The following is a 6265-nucleotide window of genomic DNA, read 5'->3' as shown; positions in this document are numbered from 1 at the left end:
AGATTGTGGAGTGTGTTCACACAAAAAATCATATTGTCGTGTGTTGATTTGGTGTGTTAAACGTGTGATCACAGCTTTAAAGGAAGAAGGATGTGTTGATGTAATGCAGTACCATTGGAGACCACCAGAGTAAGTGGATGTCATGGATAGGAGTATTAGTGCACCTGTCTAGTTAGTATGAATATAAAGGTTAGAGTTAGCGTACATGGAACCTGTGTAAAGGTAATAAAAGGCATCATTCTTAAGCAAGGTGTCTTTATCTATTTGTACCAGCCATATTAATACCAGAGTCCTGATCACAGCCACTCTGCACCCAAAGACCTCTCAGACAATGGCCTTTGTTTACATTGGCTGTAAGTTTATATAAAAAGCTAAAAAGTGAGGTTTCAGTGCCCAAAAGCTTATAAACCTTAGTATTCCTGCCAAAAAGTGACCATATATCCTCAGTTCCCAGGTGAAATTTTCAGTGAATACGGCCAGACAGGTAACAAGTAATACTATTTCTAATAGTTCTGAATGTTCAGTGGACACGGAGATCATCTGCTTTTTAACTATATTTCTTGCAATGGTAAAAACCTGCCTGTGCGTTTCGCCGAACTACACCTCCTTCAGGCGTAATATGGATATTGCAGCCTGCTGAGAAGCATTTAAGGTGGAACGGACAATTCAAACAAGGAGCTTCTGATAAGGAGCTAACTTCAGCGTCGTCCAGGACGAGTTTTTGCACGTTTAACTGTTGACAACATTACATAAAATGTTGGGCTGGCAGGTAGGCTGTGTTTGCCACGTTTCACCGTCTCTCTTAATGGCTGATCAGTTAAGTGTCATGCGATTGTGTAGGTTTGGGTTCATATTTACACGCACAGATCATGCAGCTCTAACATTTGAAGCACGTGTACACAGCACCACCCTAAAGTGTTAAAACCTTATACAAAATGGTATTCTTTAAATGAGAGATCGGTTCTCGTTCTTCGGATTTCCAGAACGGATTTGATAATGGTCATAGGAATACAAAATGCATCAACTGGCGTGATAGTCTCCAATATCATGGACCATAAACCTCAAAGCTCTGAGCATATTGGCCTGCCGTTGCAAAAAGCACAAATATCCTAAACATGATATTAGCTCAATCATATGCGAGATCCCAAGGCGCAAAAGCGAAAAGAACCGCTGCGAGCAGGGTTCGAACCTGCGCGGGGAGACCCCATTGGATTTCAAGTCCAACGCCTTAACCACTCGGCCATCGCAGCCACACACGCAGGACGTCGGTCTGCCTAAAAAAAACACGCGCATTGGCCATCCGCGTTGCGTTGACGTACCGAGCATTTCCAACGCATCATTGGTTGATCCATAAAGAGAAACGTTGATATACATCCTATAATAATGGCTGAAGAGTGTGGATCTTCGTGCAACGCATTATGTGCAGAGGACAGGCACACTAGGCAGAGCACCGAACAAGGAAGCGATAAAGAAAGCGATCGTTTACAAAAACCACTTCGCCGATCACACGAGGACATTTCCGGCCGTTTCCGCGTGCTTAACGTCATCAAAAAAAGTAATATGGTGCAATCTGCGGGGCAAAAAAAAAACTCTTGGTTCCACTGGGGCTCGAACCCAGGACCTTCTGCGTGTAAAGCAGACGTGATAACCGCTACACTATGGAACCGATAGGCGTAGGTGCAGTTCGTGCCTCTTTTGTGTTTTAATCCAGTGAAATAAATGGATTCTTACTTTTTTACATTTACATTTACGGCATTATCCAGAGATCTCTTACCATCGATGAAGAGATCAATTCCGGTTCACTAGGACCCCAACTATGAATACATCTATTTTATTCACTCTGTTGTAGATTCTGTACACAAGTTCGACAACAAGAAAATTACAATTTAATCTAAATATTCTTTAATCTAAATATTCTTTTTGATCATGTACTGCTTTCAAGTTCGTGCGACAATGCTGGTTAAAAATGGGAATTTATCGACAGTTTTGTGAACAACAAAGCGCACTTATTCCTGCAACATTTAAAAAATACACGGGAGTGTGAGGGTTGTTCATAGGGGGGTAGAGGAAAAAAGGGTGGAAAGGAAAAATCAAATAAATATATGCACGTTTTATGCCTTCATGTATTTATAGGTAAGCATTTTAAATGTGGAAGACACAATTTGGAATTTTTAACACCTCAGTCACAGTTCAGACGGCATTCCAAAAAGCGACACTGGAAGCACATATTTGAATTGCAAATAATACACTATTTCATTTTCACATTTAATAAATTAATCAAATCAAATTTACATAATACATCTTAATAACAATGTTAAAATAATTGTGAATTATTTTAATAGAATTTAATTTTCAATAGAATTTTATAGAAATATAAACAAACATTTTTACGGTGGTTTCTCCTCTCTCTACAAAGTTGTTAACAGAGCTGACTAAACTAAATAACACATTTTGGCTCGTACATTTCTAGCCGCTAACTGTAAGACAAAAAGTCTAACTATTACTTAGCTCATTACAATAGAGCCAAATAATAATCCGAACCATGTACATTAAATTCAGTAAGTAGTATTCACATATCCACATGTTACCCTTTTATGTCCAAGTCCATGTATTGGCCTTATAAGTTAAAGCAACTGACCTTTCAAGTGTGTAAGTTTTTGTTTTGACCAAGACTCTTTGCACAAGCCCCTTTGCATCAGGAATTGTTTGTATGAGTTGACCTATGACTGATTGGTAGTAGCCTAGCGGGTAACAAGACTAGCCTGTGAACCAGAAGACCCAGGTTCAAATCCCACTTACTACAACTGTGTCCCTGAGCAAGACACTTAACCCTAAGTCGCTCCAGGGGAACCTGTCCCTGTAACTACTGATTGTAAGTCGCTCTGGATAAGGGCCTCTGATAAATTCTGTGAACATTTCTTTTTACTTCATTCCATTTCTGACACACGATCACAGAACTGTCATGTGTTAACAGCAGCGGGCTGTGCATACCTGTGCTCAGTCCAGTGTTGTTTCTTATAGACACAGACTGAGGCCTGTCTGTTAGGAAGTCCAAGATCCAGCTGCAGAATGGAGAGCTTATTCCCAGCAGGTCCAAGTTTCTTACCAGCTTCTGAGGGATGATGGTATTGAATGACGAGCTGAGAATGAACTTCCCCTCAAGGTCAGAACAGCTCAGTCACTGAGCACCTTCAAACGTCAGCTCAAGACCTTCCTCTTTAAAGAATATTTAGATTAAATTGTAATTTTCTTGTTGGCGAACTTTGTGTACAGAATCTACAACAGAGTGAATAAAATAGATGTATTCATAGTTGGGGTCCTAGTGAACCGGAATTGATCTCTTCATCGATGGTAACTTGAAAGCACGTTGTAAGTCGCTCTGGATAAGGGCGTCTGCCAAATGCTGTAAATGTAAATGTAAATGTAAGTCAAACAGCATTCTGTCGTAAGTGTCTTTTTTTTTTGTCCAGGTGGGAAAGGGTTGCACGTAGGGCAGACGAAATGGAGTGGTTTCTGTGGAGTGGTTCGAGCGCTATGCAAACTGAGGTGGCTCCAGAGTCTGTGACTCTGGGGTCTTCATGTGCCTCCGTACGAGCCTCTCAAAGCACTTCATAATGATCGGTGTGAGTGCTATGGGCCGGTAATCATTGAGGCAGGACACAGTTGACTTCTTTGGCACTGTGACGATCTTGGTGGTTTTGAGGCAGGTAGGTACCATGGCTGAACTCACAAGCGATGTGTTGAAGATATCTGTGAAGATGTCTGCAAGCTGGTCAGCACACTCATGTAGCACCCGACCAGGAATGTTGTCTGGTCATGCTGGTTTCGCCGGGTTTACTCTTCGGAGGGTCATCCAGATGTCTCCCGTGGAAAGACCAATGACCTGGTCATTGGGAGAAGGGGTCGTCTTCCTCAGTGTCTCCCTGATCTCAGGGAGAGGTCGCTGCTGTAGGCTTGCTGTTTTGGTTTCTAGCCCGTGGTCCCCTGCCAACTTTGAAGATGTAAAGTGACGGTTGATTTTCTCTGCATTAGACTCCTAAATGGCCCATGACAGGTTGGCTCTGGCTGTAGAATAAGTCTTTGGACTGGAATGCAAAGTCCCTATTTTTCACCAGGTTCCAGAGCTTAGCAGATGACCAGAGTTTGTGGTCTGGCTGGGTGATGAGGGTCACACATGCTGATGTAGCTGGTGAAAGAAGTTACCTACTACTCCAAGTCCACTGAGTGGTCATACGTGGCTGTGTCTCTAAATATCTTCCAGTCTGTGCAGACAAAACAGTCCTGGAGGGCAGAGATGGCCCACTGGGGCCACATTCTCACCTGTCTGATGACTGGTCTGGACTGCTTGTTGATGGGTCTGTGAGTGTCCACTCTCGAGATGTAAAATGGTCTGCTACGTGCTCTTAAGAGTCCACGGAATGGATCACCCATTCCTGCACCAGCTCTTCTTAATGGAGAAACAAAGCATCTTCAGTAGTCAAGTTGTAAAAACAAACCGGGCGGGAGGATTTAATTTTTTATTGTTGTGTTATGTGCTGATGACGGTGCACATGGTGGGACACCAACTGTGTGTCCTTTTTACTGTTACAAAAACATAATTCATATATTCTGCTATCCTAAAAAAACATGCATGATGTGCATGTTACATGTCAGATTCTCAGGTCTACTCCCAAAGCAGTCAGGTTTTGAATATTCATGCAAATACCATGTGTGCGCTGAACCTGCCAACTATTGGACCTGTTGGATTGCCATAGAGGCAGTGGAAGGGGCATGGGTGCGATGCGGTGGCCTCATAGGAAAGTTACTTATCATTATTATTATTAATAATAATGATACGTAAGTGGTCATGCACTAGAAAACGTATTTAGATTGAAATATGGTGCGGTGGTATATGAACTGAGATACTGGTATGGCCTGAGACCTACTGGATGTGAAGCATGAGGAAGTAGACCTTATACAGTACTTAGCATGTTGATAATGCATTCCTGTACTATCTAAAAGTTTGAGGTGTGAATTTGAATGTCACAAAGATTCTTAATTAGCAGCGTGACCAGATAGTCAGGAATTGTAAGAAGCTTATAGCGTCATAATTATATTACAGGAATGCATTATCCACATGCTAAGTCCTCTATAAGTACTTCCTTGTGCTTCACGTCCAGCTGGTCTGAGGTCAGGCTGCTTGCATTGTGGCACCACCAAGACCACGTGATCAAAACTGGTCACATGGTCTTGGTGGTGCAACGATCTGGTGTGGCCGCTGCACCTAGGGCTGGGCTTCCACAACTGTGCCAGAACAGAAATCTTCAGGCATCTTGCACAGAAAAGTTTGAAAGATGCTTCTCATTTTACCTCAACATAAATAAACATATCAAATAAATAATCATTGGGGAGACCTGGAATAAAAAGTAAAGTTTGCATAACAAACTGAAACTATGATAATAAAATCAGGTTTTGAATCAGCTGATTTGTTTGCATGACCAATAATTTGCTTGTGTGACTGGCTTGCACTAGTTTGTTTCTGATATAAGCTATTGACTGTAAGTAGACATCATATATGTTCTTACAAAAGAGCAAAGCTTAAACACTGTGTACGCACACAGTACCGATCGTGCAAGTTGTACAGATTTGGCACTTCCACAATCCTGTCTGCGTTTTCTTCATTGCGGATATCATAGGGCCCAGTGAGGTTTTAGTTGATGTGTCACTACACAGCTGTTTTGCTGTGATTGGAATAGCAATGATGGTAAAGCTGCTTCTTATCTTCACTTCTTTTCCTGCTACCTTACTCCCCCTTTACTTTAGCCGTTCTTTTGTTTGTTGCAACAATCACCAAATCTTCAAAAAGCAGATCCATAGTGAGCTTTGCTTGTCGATCCTCAAACATGTCCTCAATGGGGCAGTGGTGGCCTAGTGGTTAAGGAAGCGGACCTGTAATCAGAAGGTTGCCGGTTTGAATCCTGATCTGCCAAGGTGCCACTGAGCAAAAGCACCATCCCCACACACTGCTCCCGGGCGCCTGTCATGGCTGCTGTGTATCACGATGACAATAGCTTTATTAAAATTCTAAAAAAAAAAAACTTAATTCACGAATCTAGCTGTATTCTCTTTTTTCTCTTGTATGTCTTAAATATATGCTCACCATCTCTCTCTCTCGTGTGGTAGTTGTGAAACTATGAGCCTCAGGTTGGTGGGATTATCTAACTCATTGTCACTGCCAACACACCTCCAGCCCACCAGACAGCGCCAGACCAGCCAGGGAGACAGT

At 42.2% G+C, this 6265-nt stretch overlaps 2 non-coding genes across 2 annotated transcripts; both read right to left on the bottom strand.

Moving 5' to 3' along the window:
• Positions 1–1168: 1168 nt before the first annotated feature.
• On the bottom strand, positions 1169–1250 carry trnas-uga (transfer RNA serine (anticodon UGA)). The gene has a single exon. It is a non-coding gene; the product is annotated as a tRNA-Ser (tRNA).
• A 343-nt stretch (positions 1251–1593) lies between these two features.
• trnav-uac (transfer RNA valine (anticodon UAC)) lies at positions 1594–1666 on the bottom strand. The gene has a single exon. It is a non-coding gene; the product is annotated as a tRNA-Val (tRNA).
• Positions 1667–6265: the final 4599 nt, after the last annotated feature.

The sequence above is a fragment of the Denticeps clupeoides genome, chromosome 1 (genome assembly GCF_900700375.1).
Source record: "Denticeps clupeoides chromosome 1, fDenClu1.1, whole genome shotgun sequence".
Lineage (NCBI taxonomy): Eukaryota > Metazoa > Chordata > Actinopteri > Clupeiformes > Denticipitidae > Denticeps > Denticeps clupeoides.
The sequence above is the reverse complement of the archived record's forward strand: the minus strand, read 5'-3'. Positions and strand labels throughout refer to the sequence as shown.